At 44.2% G+C, this 16,914-nt stretch overlaps 1 protein-coding gene across 14 annotated transcripts in view; it reads right to left on the reverse strand.

The window, feature by feature from the left end:
• The window catches only part of SLC44A3 (solute carrier family 44 member 3), a 331,946-nt gene that overhangs the window by 133,170 nt on the left and 181,862 nt on the right, over positions 1–16,914 (reverse strand). For all 14 annotated transcript variants that reach the window (XM_078451634.2, XM_078451631.2, XM_078451632.2 and 11 more), the window contains one exon: positions 14,669–14,844. The gene's annotated coding sequence lies outside the window, so the exon portion shown is untranslated. The remainder of the gene's footprint in view (positions 1–14,668; positions 14,845–16,914) is intronic.

Raw genomic sequence — 16,914 nt, forward strand, 5'->3', positions numbered from 1 at the left:
TGGCTATGAGAGAAACAACGCCATCTATTGGACACCGATTCAGAGCATATACAGAAGACCATATAGCTAGAGAACCACATCTCAGCCCTGGAAGATATTGCCACCTAGCTTGTGTTATAACTGAGTTCTTAAAAGGCCAAGCCAGCTGCTTCAAGATGGTGGACAACATGGTAAGACCAGTTAATTCCATGAGCATGGGCCCATGGCTGCATTTCATTTGCTGTGAAGTGAGTTCCTTGGTAAAAAAAAAAAAACAAAACACAATGTTGTATGGAATACTGTGATGATAGATAAGGCATTCTACAAGTCCACAGATGGTAGTTTTGGCAGAAACACTGTGCACAGGGACCACAAATCCATATCTAGAGTGTCTGTTTCAGCAAGAACAAAACACTGTCCTTTCCATAATGGAAGAAGTCCAATGTAATCAACCCGTCACCAGGTAGCTGACTGATCATGCTGGGGAATGATATTATATTGGGGACTCTGGGTTGGTCTCTGCTGAGGGCAGATTAATCACTCAGCAGTGGCCATACCCAGGTTGACCTTGGTGAGTAGAAGTCTAAGTTGCTAAGCCATGTATAACCTCCAACCTTGTCACCAGGGACATTTTGTTCATGAACCCATTGGGCAGTGACAGGGGTGGCTGGAGAAAGAAGCTAACCTGTATTTACAAAATGGGTCATCCTATCTACTTGATTATTAAAAGCTTCTGCTGAGGTTACCCTTCGGTGAGCATTCACATGTAACACAAAGATCTTCACTTATTCAGAGAAGTCTATACACACACCTCTTCCCCAAATTTCCTTGTTACCAGTTTGCTAATCATGTTCCTTCCAAATCTCTGCCCATGCCCATCCAGCCAAACCATTGGCCATAGTCCATGAATCAGCTTACAATCACACATCTGGCCCTTTCTCCTTCCACATAAAATGGACAAGCAGGTACATTGCTTGAAGTTCTGCCCACAGGGAAGATTCTTCTTCACCACTGTCCTTCAGGGATGTTCCAGAAAGGGGCTATAAGTGCTCAAGCCATCTGCTTTCATGTAGTGTTTGCATATGTTGCAGACCCATATGTAAAACAGACCTGAGTTTTCTATCAGTCAGCTGGTTGTAGGGAATGCCCCTTGAGGCCATAGATGTAGGCTAGGAGAGAAAAAGTAATGTGGAGACCAGCAGTGGGGATCATGGATAAAGGGCACTTGGGCCACTTCTTCATGTAATTTGCTTGTGCCTTCCAGCCTGACTGTATATTCCACTTGCATTTGATGGTGGAGTGCTGCTCTATATGCCCAACTTTAAGTCTTGATGGGTCAAAAAACACGTAGTTCATGATGGGCAGCTCAGGTCTAATGGTAACATGGTGACTCACAGGTAAGTGTTCACTCTCTACTAAGACCCGGTAACTGACCAAGAGCTGTTTCTCAAGAGGACAGTAGTTATCTGCAGGAGATGGCAGGGCTTTGTTCCTAAGGATTTGTGCTATGATGCACCTATACAGGCCTGACAAAGGCTCCGAATAGCATTTCTACCTGCCAATGATACTTTTTAAAAAAATTTCTGTAAGTTCTAATCACCATTAAAAAAAACTTATTTATTTAATGTGTGTGTGTGTGTGTGTGTGTGTGTGAGAGAGAGAGAGAGAGAGAGAGAGAGAGAGAGAGAACATGTAGGGGAGGGGCAGAGAGAGGAAATCCCAAGCAGACTTGGGGCTAGAACTCAACAACCATGAAATCATGACTTGAGCCAAAATCAAGAGTCAGATCCTTAACTAACTGAGCCACCTGGGTGCCCCTCTGCCACTGACACTTTAAGCACTCTTGGATCTGCTGGGCCGTATGGCCCAAGTGGCATAATAGCCTGCACGGTAGCTGGCTCTGCTGCTGACCATTTTTGTTCCAGGCTCCACTCAAAACTAGTAGCTCTTCAGGTCACTCAGTAAATGGGCTGGAGTAGTATACCCAAATGAGAAGTATGTTCTTTCCAAAATACAGAGTCACAATTTTTGGTGGTAGGAGGTGCCAGACACACAACTTATCCTTTACCTTAGAAGATATATTAATGTTATAAATTTGGGGCAGTATGGTGAAGTCCAGCCTCTTCTTCATTCAAGGTTCTGGGTCTCTAAACTGGCTCAAGTCCAGGAATTCACTGAGGGGCCAGGGATCTCTATTCTCATGATTCAAGTTAGACTTCAGTTCATTTGGTTTCAACTCTTCTTACATAGATAAGTAACAATTTAATAGTCTGCCTGTCTGTGTCACTTCTAGGGCCATAGGTCTCTGTAAGTCCTACTATTCTGATTACTGCTATCCAGTAGGGTGACCATAATCCAGTAGGGTGACCATACCCACCTTGTCTTTGGCAATTAAGTGTCACCACTTGGCCCCTGCTACCCCAGGATCTAATTACCCCGTTACATCTAAGGATTGCAATTTAGTGATAGCAGTTACTATGGAGATTACTGGCCTCAGAGAAGAGTGACCACAGAGTTTCTGCAGGATGCTAGGGTTCCCTCAGAAATTAATTTCTCATAGTCATAGTGGTAAATGTGCCCTCTGGACCTCTGAGCAGATCTTAAATGATAAATCTGCTCTAGAGGTGCCTGGGTGGCTCAGTTGGTTGAACATTCAACTCTTGATTTCAGCTCAGGTCATGATCTCATTGTTCGTGGGTTCGAACCCCATGTTGAGCTCTGTGCTGACAGCACAGGGCTTGCTTGGGATTCTCTCTCTCTCTCTCTCTCTCTCTCTCCATACCTCCCCTGCTAAAAAAACAAACAAACAAAAAACCACACAAAACCCAAAACACAAAAAAACTTTAAGTCTATTCTAATGTTCTAGTCACCCTAAGCTTTTAGATACCTTCTTCTACAATCCACCAAGACAGTTCTGCAATTTTAATTTCATTTAGTATAGGCTACTCTTTGGTCCATGCTTCAGCCAACGAACCAAACTGTTAGAGCCCTTTCTAATCCCTTGAGCCACAGCATTAAGTTCAGAGTGTCTGCTTAGTAGGCCCATATCAATCAGTTTGGCCCGATCCAACTTTGTGTTCCTTCTGTGTTTATCTTACACCCTTAGTAACCATTCCTACACATATTCCCCAGATTTCCGTTCATATAAACTGGAAAAATCATGTACTTCTTTGGCAGGGTGGCGTGCCTCCCCATGGGTCACGCCTCTTTTGGGGCCTGCTGGGACTTAGTCTAGTTACAGGTCTGGAAGCAAAGAGGGGGGATGGGGGTGGGTCCCGAGGAGGATTGACAGTGTCCTACAAAGCAACTGCCTCTGGGGACACCACTACAGCTTCCTTAGGCAAGCAGATGACCGTGGAAGGGCTGTTTCCACTGGCAAAGAAGACTTATTTGAGCTCCCATTTGACTTGACTAGCAAAAATTTTCAATCTAGTCATTTTAAAGACTCAGCCTTGTCCCAGGGTTTCAAGTATTGGGGCATCAGGGAGACCTCTGCAGGTCTCTAATTACACCTGTTTGCCTATTTTCTGTGTTCCCTCCTCACAGCCCTGCCTGGGCTCCAGGAATCTTTGGTGCGTCTGTAACCACTGAACCATTCCTCTCTGGAGTCTTGTTATTTGCTTTCCACTTCCAGGAATCTCTATTTCCTATCTTACTGCTCCTCAAGGACACTCTTCCTGTCCCGACCTCAGAAGAATAGAGACCTCTATTTCTCTAGAATTGACATCTGCTTTCTTTGTTGCTGAAATCCCCTCTCGAGATATCACAAGGCTTGGTTTCCTGATTGAAAGGAGGGTAGGGGAAAACACAGGGACCATGCATGTACACAGTTTAACATTTTAGGATATTACTCTGTGGTAGGAATGCGATACCAAAGTTGTTGAATACAGAGGGGGATACTTCCTCACCTGTCTTGAGAACTTCCTTTCTCTAAATCCATTAGGCATGATAGCTGTCTCCAGAATGGACACTATTTTTCCCTTCACATCCTCCACTTCTCGCCGTGTGGGGGAAGACTTGTGTTTGAAAAGGCTGTTAGTGTTACAGTCTGAGTGACTAGCTTCTGGTGATAAATCTTGTGTGCGGACTGCGGGGACAGCCAGCATCCAAAGTAAACAATGGTTGTTATGAGGAGGGCTGCATGGGCGGCCCGCTGGCTGCACTCCGGCCCCTTGGCTGTCTCTTCACAGTTACTGCCAACCGTGGCTTCCCCAACCCTCTGCTGGAAGGGTGGCCCAGGTCTCTCATCTCCCTCAGCTAGGAGCTTAGTGACTCTGCCCTTCGCACCAGGGATTAGGCCTCTTGTCCCCTCACTTGACAAGTGATGGCCAAGAGTGCCGGGGCTCTGCACACTCCCTCCATCAGCCCAGCACCCCAGCTGTGCTCTCTGGGCAGTAGAAGTCGATTCTCTGCAATGTGCTAGAAAAGAGGAAGGCCTCAGCTATACAGTCCACACAGCTGTCCAAACTCATTTTTTCCTCTATACCTTTGCTTTTGGTATTTCCTCTGCTGGGAGCACCTTCCCCTATTCTTTACTTTTCTCCTGGTGAAATTCCCACTTGACCTTTAAGACTCAGTAAAAACAGCCTGTCTTCTGGGAAGACGCCATGTCTCTCCCCCAATCCTTTGCTCCCATAGCTTTTTCGTTTCTGGCTCTGTCATAATACCTATCATATTGTGGGATAGTGAGTTTTTTACCTGCCTGGGTGCAAGAACCTTTTTATAAAACTCTTTATCATTAGGGTGGAGGGTGGTGCCTGACACATAGCAATGATGTTGCTGCTGATGGTAATAATAACAGCTATTATTCGTTATATACTTAGCAGTTGCAAAGCACAGTGTCACGAGCTCCACACGCCTTGTATCATTCGGTCCCATCACAGTTCTAAGGCTAGCTGTTGGTGTTATCCTAATTTCTGGTGAATTTTTAGGAATTCTTTAGATGGAGACGGAGAAGAGAATTTCAGTTTAAAACAACAGCAGGAGCACAGGTGGGGAAGCATGGCCTGTTGGGGGCAGGATGGGTGGTCCCGGGAAGGGATATAAAGGAGAAAAGTAGGGCTGGAAAGGTGAGCTGGTGCCATATTGTAGAGGCTCTTGGATGCCCTAAGGCACTGCATTTTCTTAGTAGGCAGCAGGGAGCATTCAAGGAGGAGCCAATGTGACCCGAATGGGAGACCAGAAACCAGGAACAAGCTGAGGCAGTGAGCTAGGTGAGGCCCAAGCATTCATCACACATCTTGGCGGGGGGGATGGTGGAGGGTGAGGCACCAAGCTGGGGACTGGAGTCCAGAACCAAGCGGCACAGAGCCAGGCTGCCAGATGCTCACAACCAGTTTGCAAACTGCCAGAGGAGTACCCAACGCACACTTGTAGGTGCCATCATGAATGTCTGCACACAAAGAAAGAAAGATGCAGGGTCCCTGGGGCCGGGGGCATCAGGAAAGCTTTTAGGGGAGGTGATGCTTGAGCTGGGACTCTATTTACCTGACCTGAAGGTGTGGAGAGGCAGAGGTGAGGTGGAGGGAGGCACTGGCAAGAAGATAGCACCAAGGCATCAAGAGTACCACCAGTTCACGGGACCCGCTGGGTTTTGTTTGTTTGTTTGTTTGTTTGTTTTGCTTTATAAAATTTCTTTTGCATATGTAATGCTTGTTTATTATATAAAATGTATCAAATATAGAAAACAAAAAGAATAAGTTTATAATCCTAATGCCTAGAGATGATTATTTTAAAAATTCAGTCAATATCCTTCCATTTTTATGTGAGTATGTATGTTTGAATAAGAATAAATGTGCATCCAAAGAAGAATCCAGATGGCTAACAGACATGAAAAATGTTCAACATCGCTCATCATCAGGGAAATACAAATCAAAACCACAATGGGATACCACCTCCCACCTGTCAGAAGGGCTAACGTTAACAACTCAGGCAACAGATGTTGGTGAGGATGCGGAGAAAGAGGCTCTCTTTTGCATTGCTGGTGGGAATGCAAGCTGGCACAGCCACTCTGGAAAACAGTAGGGAGGTTCCTCAAAAAATTAAAAATAGAACTACCCTATGACCCAGAAATTGCACTACTAGGTATTTATCCAAGGGATACAGGTATGCTGTTTCGAAGGAGCACATGCACCCCAATGTTTATAGCAGCACTATCAACGGTAGCCAAATTACGGAAAGAGCTCAAATGTCCGTCAACTGACAAATGGATAAAGAAGATGTGGTATATATATGTGTATATACACACATATACACACATATATATGTGTGTATATATATATATACACATATATAAATAACGGAATATTACTTGGTGATAAAAACGAATGAAATCTTGCCATTTGCAACAACGTGGATGGAGCTAGAGTGTATTATGCTAAGTGAAATAAGTCAGTCAGAGAAAGACAAATACCATATAATTTCATTCATGTGGAATTTAAGAAACAAAACAAACAGATGAACATAGGGTAAGAGAAGGGAAAATAAGATAAAAACAGAGAGGGAGGCAAGCCATAAGAGACTCTTAAATATAGAGAGCAAACTGAGGGTTGCTGGATGTGGGGTGGGTGGGGGAATGGGCTAAAGGGGTGATGGGCATTAAGGAGGCACTTGTTGGGATGAGTACTGGGTGTTACAGGTAAGTGACGAATCACTAAATTCTATCCCTGAAACCATAGAAGAAGGAATATATGTGTGCATATATATGTATATGTATGTCTATATACACACATATATACACGTGTTGATAAGTAGGAAAGTGTAAATGTATGTACTAACACCTCTCTACCTTATCTCTATCTATACTGAACATCCTGCTTTACTTGCTTTAGAGATAAAATAAGTTTACATTTCTTTTTTTTAAATGTTTATTTATTTTGAGACAGAGAGAGAGAATAAGCAGGGGAGGGGCAGAGAGAAAGGGAGAGAGAATCCCAAGCAGGCTCTGTGCTATCAGTGCAGAGCCTGATGTGGGGCTCAATCTCATGAACGCTGAGATCATGACCTGAACCAAAATCAAGAGTCAGATGCTTAACCAACTGAGCCACCCAGGCATCCCTGCATTTCTTGAATGTTCCAATAGCACTTAGAATGCCCACCAGCCTAGCCTGACAGGAAGTCTTGTCTTCTTCTGGGGTTGTCAAGGAAGTTCTCTAGGACTATTCAAGAAACCCCTACCTATTCCTCAACCTGTCCTAATGGTACTGCTCCCTGTCTGCCCTCTATTTGTACCTGAGATTTAAATAGGAAAGGGGATTCTGGATGGACAATTCATTCCAATTGAAGTGAAAACACCTCCTGGGCCTGGAACTATGTCTTTCTTGTCCAATGTCATACCCTCAACATTGCAAATAACACCCGCCCTAGGATAGATGTTCACTAAACAACTGAGTGAATGAATTCAAACTTCTCCTTGTTCATGCAATGAACATTTATTGAATATTTTTGATGTGCTGAGTTCTGCATTGGGGGTTGGAGGCACACACGTAGACAACATGAAACTTTCATCTGTGATGGACAGAACTTAAAGATAAGCAGCTTTAAAAAACAGATGAGGCTCTTTCTGGGAAGAAGATGGTGGCATAGGAGGACTTTGGGCTCACCGCGTCCTGCTGATCATTTAGATTCCACTTACACCTGCCTAAAAAACCCAGAAAACCGCCAGAAGATTAGCAGAATGGACTCTCCAGAGCCAAGCATAGAGGAGAGCCCCACGGAAGAGGGTAAGAAGGGCAGAGAGGCTGTGCGCTCTACATGGACTGGCAGGAGGGAGCCGGGATGGAGGGGCGGCCCGCTGGCCAAGCAGAGGCCCCGAGTCTGGCTTGCAAAAGCAGAGGGGCTGGACGGAGTGTGTTCCGACAGCAAGCGGGACTTAACATCTGGAAGGTTATTAGTTAACAGCTCTGCTCGGAGAGCGGGAGGGCTGGAGGACAACGGGAGGGAGAGTTCTTGAGCCTCGGACGACAGAGCTCAGCATGGCAGGGAACAAAGGCGCTCGCCAGCGCCATCTCCCTCGCCCATCCCCCAGCCAAAATCCCAAAGGGAACCAGTTTCTGCCAGGGAACTTGCTTGTACTGCACAAACACCGAACGCTGTCCTTCTGCGGATCCATCCCTCTGGCGGCGGGTCTGACTCCCTCCCGGTGCCTCAGGGCCCCTCCCTAAGCGGATCACCGAAGGATAAGCAAGCTGAGCCTGCCCCTCCTGCCCCCGTGCACCTTGCCTACCCACCCCAGCTAATACGCCAGATCCCCAGCACCACAAGCCTGGCAGTGTGCAAGTAGCCCAGATGGGCCACGCCACCCTACAGTGAATCCTGCCCCTAGGAGAGGGGAAGAGAAGGCACACACCAGTCTGACTGTAGCCCCAGCAGTGGGCTGGAGGCAGACATCAGGTCTGACTGCGGCCCCACCCACCAACGCAGGTTATTCAAGACAGCACAGGGGAAGTGCCCTGCAGTTCTATCCAAAATGACTAAATGGAAGAATTCCCCTCAAAAGAATCTCCAGGAAATAACAACAGCTAACGAACTGACCAAAAAGGATTTAAGCAATATAACAGAAAGTGAATTTAGAATAATAGTCATAAAATTAATTGCTGGGCTTGAAAACAGTATAGAGGACAGCAGAGAATCTATTGCTACAGAGATCAAGGGACTAAGGAACAGTCAGGAGGAGCTAAAAAATGCTGTAAGTGAACTGCAAAATAAAATGGAGATGACCACAGCTTAGATTGAAGAGGCAGAGGAGAGAATAGGTGAACTAGAAGATAAAATTATGGAAAAAGAGGAAGCTGAGAAAAAGAGAGATAAAAAATCCAGGAGTATGAGGGGAAAATTAGAGAACTAAGTGATGCACTAAAGAGAAATAATATACGCATAATTGGTATTCCAGAGGAGGAAGAGAGAGGGAAAGGTGCTGAAGGTGTACTTGAAGAAATCATAGCTGAGAACTTCCCTGATCTGGGGAAGGAAAAAGGCATTGAAATCCAAGAGGCACAGAGAACTCCCTTCAGACGTAACTTGAATCGATCTTCTGCACGACATATCATAGTCAAACTGGCAAAATACAAGGATAAAGAGAAAATTCTGAAAGCAGCTAGGGATAAACGTGCTCTAACATATAAAGGGAGACTGATAAGACTCGTGACCGATCTCTCTACTGAAACTTGGCAGGCCAGAAAGGAATGGCAGGAGATCTTCAATGTGATGAACAGAAAAAATATGCAGCCGAGAATCCTTTATCCAGCAAGTCTGTCATTTAGAACAGAAGGAGAGATAAAGGTCTTCCCAAACAAACAAAAACTGAAGGAATTCGTCACCACTAAACCAGCCCAACAAGAGATCCTAAGGGGGATCCTGTGAGACAAAGTACTGGAGACATCGCTACAAGCATGAAACCTACAGACATCACAATGACTCTAAACCCATATCTTTCTATAATAACACTGAATGTAAATGGACTAAATGTGCCAACCAAAAGACATAGGGTATCAGAATGTATAAAAAAACAAGACCCATCTATTTGCTATCTACAAGAGACTTATTTTAGACCTGAGGATACCTTTAGATTGAAAGTGAGGGGATGGAGAACTGTCTATCATGCTACTGGAAGTCAAAAGAAAGCTGGAGTAGCCATACATATATCAGACAAACTAGATTTTAAATTAAAGGCTGTAACAAGAGATGAAGAAGGATATTTTATAATAATTACAGGGTGTATCCATCAGGAAGAACTAACAATTATAAATGTCTATGCGCCAAATACGGGAGCCCCCAAATATATAAAACAATTACTCACAAACATAAGCAACCTTATTGATAAGAATGTGGTCATTGCAGGGGACTTTAACACTCCATTTACAGAAATGGATAGATCATCTAGACACACGGTCAATAAAGAAACAAGGGCCCTGAATGATACATTGGATCAGATGGACTTGACAGATATATTTAGAACTCTGCATCCCAAAGCAACAGAATATACTTTCTTCTCGAGTGCACATGGAACATTCTCCAAGATAGATCACATACTGGGTCACAAAACAGTCTTTCATAAGTATACAAGAACTGAGATCATACCATGCATACTTTCAGACCACAATGCTATGAAGCTTGAAATCAACCACAGGAAAAATCTGGAAAAACTCCAAAAGCATGGAGGTTAAAGAACACCCTACTAAAGAATGAATGAATGGGTCAACCAGGCAATTAGAGAAGAAATTAAAAAATATATGGAAACAAATGAAAATGAAAATACAACAATCCAAACACTTTGGGATGCAGTGAAGGCAGTCCTGAGAGGAAAATACATTGCAATCCAGGCCTATCTCAAGAAACAAGAAAAATCCCCAATACAAAATCTAACAGCACACCTAAAGGAAATAGCAGAACAGCAAAGGCAGCCTAAACCCAGAAGAAGAAGAGAAATAATAAAGATCAGAGCAGACATAAACTAGAATCTAAAAAACATGGAATCTAAAAAAATTGTAGAGCAGATCAATGAAAACAAGAGTTGGTTTTTCGAAAAAATAAACAAAATTGATAAACCTCTAGCCAGGCTTCTCAAAAAGAAAAGGGAGATGACCCAAATAGATAAAATCATGAATGAAAATGGAATTATTACAACCAATCCCTCAGAGATACAAGCAATCATCAGGGAATACTATGAAAAATTATATGCCAACAAACTGGACAACCTGGAAGAAACGGACAAATTCCTAAACACCCACACACTTCCAAAACTCAATCAGGAGGAAATAGAAAGCTTGAACAGACCCATAACCAGCGAAGAAATTGAATCAGTTATCAAAAATCTCCCAACAAATAAGAGTCCAGGACCAGATGCCTTCCCAGGGGAGTTTTACCAGACGTTGAAAGCAGAGATAATACCTATCCTTCTCAAGCTATTCCAAAAAATAGAAAGGGAAGGAAAACTTCCAGACTCATTCTATGAAGCCAGTATTACTTTGATTCCTAAACCAGACAGAGACCCAGTAAAAAAAGAGAACTACAGGCCAATATCCCTGATGAATATGGATGTAAAAATTCTCAATAAGATACTAGCAAATCGAATTCAACAGCATATAAAAAGAATTATTCACCATGATCAAGTGGGATTCATTCCTGGGCTGCAGGGCTGGTTCAACATTCGCAAATCAATCCAGGTGATACATCACATTAATAAAAGAAAAGATAAGAACCATATGATCCTGTCAATCGTTGCAGAAAAGGCCTTTGACAAAATTCAGCAAACTTTCTTAATAAAAACCTTGAGAAAGTCGGGATAGAAGGAACATACTTAAAGATCATAAAAGCCATTTATGAAAAGCCCACAGCTAACATCATCCTCAACGGGGAAAAACTGAGAGCTTTTTCCCTGAGATCAGGAACACCACAGGGATGTCCACTCTCACCGCTGTTGTTTAACATAGTGTTGGAAGTTCTAGCATCAGTAATCAGACAACAAAAGGAAATCAAAGGCATCAAAATTGGCAAAGATGAAGTCAAGCTTTCACTTTTTGCAGATGACATGATATTATACATGGAAAATCCGATAGACTCCACCAAAAGTCTGCTAGAACTGATACATGAATTTAGCAAAGTTGCAGGATACAAAATCAATGTACAGAAATCATTTGCATTCTTATACACTAATAATGAAGCAACACAAAGACAAATAAAGAAACCGATCCCATTCACAATTGCACCAAGAAACATAAAATACCTAGGGATAAATCTAACCAAAGATGTAAAAGATCTGTATGCTGAAAACTATAGAAAGCTTATGAAGGAAATTGAAGAAGATATAAAGAAATTGGAAAACATTCCCTGCTCATGGATTGGAAGAATAAATATTGTCAAAATGTCAATACTACCCAAAGCTATCTACACATTCAATGCAATCCCAATCGAAATTGCACCAGCATTCTTCTTGAAGCTAGAACAAGCAATCCTAAAATGTGTATGGAACCACAAAAGGCCCCGATAGCCAAAGTAATTTTGAAGAAGAAGACCAAAGCAGGAGGCATCACAATCCCAGACTTTAGCCTCTACTACAAAGCTGTCATCATCAAGACAGCATGGTATTGGCATAAAAACAGACACATAGACCAATGGAATAGAATAGAAACCCCAGAACTAGACCCACAAACGTATGGCCAACTCATCTTTGACAAAGCAGGAAAGAACATCCAATGGAAAAAAGACAGTCTCTTTAACAAATGGTGCTGGGAGAACTGGACAGCAACATGCAGAAGGTTGAAACTAGACCACTTTCTCACACCATTCACAAAAATAAACTCAAAATGAATAAAGGACCTGAATGTGAGACAGGAAACCATCAAAACCCTAGAGGAGAAAGCAGGAAAAGACCTCTCTGACCTCAGTCGTAGCAATCTCTTACTTGACACATCCCCAAAGGCAAGGGAATTAAAAGCAAAAATGAACTACTGGGACCTCATGAAGATAAAAAGCTTCTGCACAGCAAAGGAAACAACCAACAAAACTAAAAGGCAACCAACGGAATGGGAAAAGATATTTGCAAATGACATATCAGACAAAGGGCTAGTATCCAAAATCTATAAAGAGCTCACCAAACTCCACACCCGAAAAACAAATAATCCAGTGAAGAAATGGGCAGAAAACATGAATAGACACTTCTCTAAAGAAGACATCCGGATGGCCAACAGGCACATGAAAAGATGTTCAACGTCGCTCCTTATCAGGGAAATACAAATCAAAACCACACTCAGATATCACCTCACGCCAGTCAGAGTGGCCAAAATGAACAAATCAGGAGACTATAGATGCTGGAGAGGATGTGGAGAAACGGGAACCCTCTTGCACTGTTGGTGGGAATGCAAACTGGTGCAGCCACTCTGGAAAACAGTGTGGAGGTTCCTCAAAAAATTAAAAATAGACCTACCCTATGACCCAGCAGTAGCACTGCTAGGAATTTACCCAAGGGATACAGGAGTACTGATGCATAGGGGCACTTGTACCCCAATGTTTATAGCAGCACTCTCAACAATAGCCAAATTATGGAAAGAGCCTAAATGTCCATCAACTGATGAATGAATAAAGAAATTGTGGTTTATATACACAATGGAGTACTACGTGGCAGTGAGAAAGAATGAAATATGGCCCTTTGTAGCAATGTGGATGGAACTGGAGAGTGTGATGCTAAGTGAAATAAGCCATACAGAGAAAGACAGATACCATATGGTTTCACTCTTATGTGGATCCTGAGAAACTTAACAGAAACCCATGGGGGAGGGGAAGGGAAAAAAAAAAAAAGAAAAGAGGTTAGAGTGGGAGAGAGCCAAAGCATAAGAGACTCTTAAAAACTGAGAACAAACTGAGGGTTGATGGGGGGTGGGGGGGGGTGGGTGATGGGTATTGAGGAGGGCACCTTTTGGGATGAGCACTGGGTGTTGTATGAAAACTAATTTGACAATAAATTAAACAAAAAAATAAACAGCACAAAAAAAAAACAAAAACAGATGAGGCTTTCATATAAGGTAGTGAGCTTGCCAATGTAGGAGGTATTCAAGCATACCACTGACCAAGGTTGTGGAAGGAATTTCTGCTCTGGGAGGGATATTGGACTAAATGACCACTAATGACCCTTCCAGATGTGAAGTTCTAGGACTGAATAAATTTTAGATAATCCTTTCTAAGTTAGGAGTTATAACAACCAAATAAATCACGGAAGGGCTCCAAAGAAGACATATTTACAAATGAAAAGCAAATGTTCTCGTGGGATCAAACAATGGTGGATAATAAATGAGAATTCTTGAGAAGCCTACAAGATGTTGCTTTTGATAAGAAATAGATCATTTTTAAATAATGGAATTAGAAGTATTAACTTTCAGAATATGTTTAAATATTTGTTCTTTCATTCAATCTGTTTGCCATATTCAAAACCCATATTTACAAACAAAAATAGCCCCGAACTACTGGTGAAACGTACAGCATAGAGAATGTAGCCAATGCTTCTGTAACAGCATTGTAAGGAGGCACATAGTAGCCACGCTTTTTATGAGCAAGGAAAAAGAAAATGAAGAGTGCCAGTGCCAGGGACCCACGAACTTCTTCCTTTGGAATCTCCAAATGCAGGGGCACCTCGGTGGCTCAGGTGGTTAACCATCCCCCTTCGGCTCAGGTCATGCATGGTCTCGCGGTTTGTGAGTTTGAGCCCCACATGGAGCTCTGTGCTGACAGTGCAGAGCCTTCTTGGGATTCTCTCTCCTTGTCTCCCTGCCCCCCCTCCACTGGTGCTCGCTCTCTCAAAAATTACAAGAAGGAGGGGCGCCTGGGTGGCTTGGTCGGTTAAACGTCCGACTTCGGCTCAGGTCATGATCTCACGGTCCGTGAGTTCGAGCCCCGCGTCGGGCTCTGTGCTGACAGCTCAGAGCCTGGAGCCTGTTTCATATTCTGTGTCTCCCTCTCTCTCTGCCCCTCCCCTGTTCATGCTCTGTCTCTCTCTGTCTCAAAAATAAATAAACGTTAAAAAAATTTTGTTTTAAAAATTACAAGAAGGAAATAAACTTTAAAAAATACATAATAATAATTAAACAAGAACCTCCAACGGTAGCTGCAAGGATGAAAGGGCCTGGGGAGCCCCACTGAACTGTGCACCGTCACCCCCCAGCCCCATATGAGAAGAAAGAGGCTGACCTCTGAGACCTACCGCTCCGCCGACGCGTCTCCTGTGCAGTGCTTCTCTAGAGGAGGTCCTTCCAGCCTCTTGCACGTGGGCCACAAGGAATTCACTAGGTGAATCTCCTCTCTCTTCTCTCACAGGGCAGAGGCTGAGTCCCCGGTTGCCCCAGGCAGGAAGGAGGCAGTGCAGGAGAAAAGTCAGACCTGGGGGGAGGGCAGGGCCTGAGCCAAACTCTGCTTTCTTGCCACATAGCTTCCCCCCCGGCGGCCCTCCTGGCGTCCTGCGGTTCGCCTGCCCAGAGCTGCACCCCAACACCAGCCAGCCCTGGCCCCCTGGCACTGGGCCTTCACGCTCTGTCTGGTAGGGCAAGACCTCATTCTGGGCTCTATTTTAATCACCTGGGCCCGAGTACTGGGGATCCCTCCCTCCCTCCCTGCCTCAGCTGGAGGTCAGGGCCCGGAAGCCCAGCCTGCAGGTGGAGACCTGCAGCTGCCCGCGGGGTGAAAGCGAAAAGTCCGGGGTGGGTGGTTGGCCTCCCCCTCAGAGCCAGAGGGCCCCGGTTTCCATCTCATTCTCTTTGTTGTCTCACACTGTCTCCTTGTGGGGTGGACTGAGGTGGAGGAGACAACAAACATGAGGCCAGACGCTCCCTGGCCGATCTCAGATGAGGAGGCTCCATGTCTCAGACTCAGAGAAGGAAAGGTGGCCTTCCCATGCTGTGCTCCTGGGGAAAGCCTACATCTTCGTCCCTGTGGTTTTACCTTTAACAGTGCTACATAGACTTTTTATTTTTATTTTTATTTATTTATTTTTTTAACGTTTATTTTTGAGACAGAGAGACAGAGCATGAATGGGGGAGGGTCAGAGAGAGAGGGAGACACAGAATCGGAAACAGGCTCCAGGCTCTGAGCGGTCAGCACAGAGCCCGACCCGGGGCTCGAACTCATGGACCGCAAGATCATGACGTGAGCTGAAGTCGGACGCTTAACCTACTGAGCCACCCAGGCGCCCCTATATAGGCTTTTTAAAAACGGCAAACAGGCAATACAAAACAACCCCCCCCCCCAACCCTTTGTATATAAAAATTTGGAGTTGGGATGGTTGAGGAAATGAGTTCTGTTTGTTGAATATAAATCTGAACTCAAGGAAATAACAGCTTATTTCTGTAAAAGCTTTTATTCAGTACTAGCATTACCCAGTATTTTTAGAAGCCAAAGTGCTTGAGCATTGATCACGCTCAGATGTACAGCAAGTAGAGAGGTTGCTGTGGTCTCTACGTCTGACAGATGAGAAGACCGGGACCACAGAAAAGCCATAGGACCTCCCTAGCGGAGAACACTGGGTCTCTGCCATGACTTCGTTCTTGAGGGCTGTGGTCAAATGAGCCAAGTCTGAACATTGCAGAATCCCTGACACACACTAGGTTCTTAATAAATAAACACGGGACAATCAGCAGCCCCCATTATATTGTCTCTCATGGTATCCTGTGCTTTTCCTTTATAACGTTAATTGCAACCTTCAATTATATATTTATGTGTCTGATGTCCGTGCTCCCACGCCCACGCCATGATGACAGAGACCAAGTCTGTTTCGATCACCACCCCGTGTGCCTAGCAAAGTGTCTGGCACCGTGGAGGTCCCTGCCAAATAGATGTTAGGTCAATGAATGAACAACGGGCTTTCTTGTAGCAATTCTGCACGATCATGACTCTTGACCATGAAACTTTTCTGCCTCAGTTGCTAATCAATTCAATGGAAATAATAGAACATACTCTCTCAAGAACCAGTTGCCTCTCTCTTCGTTGGGAGATGTCATTGCTTGGAAAATGCTGCCGTTCCAGTAGCACTCCCAGGGTGCTGTGTACTTGGCAGCCGGGGCTAATTTATCCTCTTTCCCCACCCGTGATTAGTTGCAAGGAGGATGTTACCACTGACAAGACCCAATAAAATTATAAATTTATACCCCAAACCAAAGTCCTACCATGTTGTAAAGGAACAAGAGATAAAATTTCTCGAGGAACTCCTGGAGTAGAAGCCCTTTGAAGGCCATCATTTGGCCATTAGTCATTTGCCTGAAATCTTTTGTTGAGCTCTTTCTTGGCTACACACTGAGCCGGGCACGTGGGGCCCACACAGGAGCTGCTCAGGATGCAGACACTGGCACGCATTGGTAATGAGGACACGGTCTACATGTGCTGTGGGAGGCAGGCCAGGCGCTCTGAGAGATGTCTTCTGATCTCCGGAGAGTCTTGAAGACAAGGGCAACTTAACCA

The sequence above is a fragment of the Panthera onca genome, chromosome C1 (genome assembly GCF_046562875.1).
Source record: "Panthera onca isolate mPanOnc1 chromosome C1, mPanOnc1 haplotype 2, whole genome shotgun sequence".
Classification (NCBI taxonomy): domain Eukaryota; kingdom Metazoa; phylum Chordata; class Mammalia; order Carnivora; family Felidae; genus Panthera; species Panthera onca.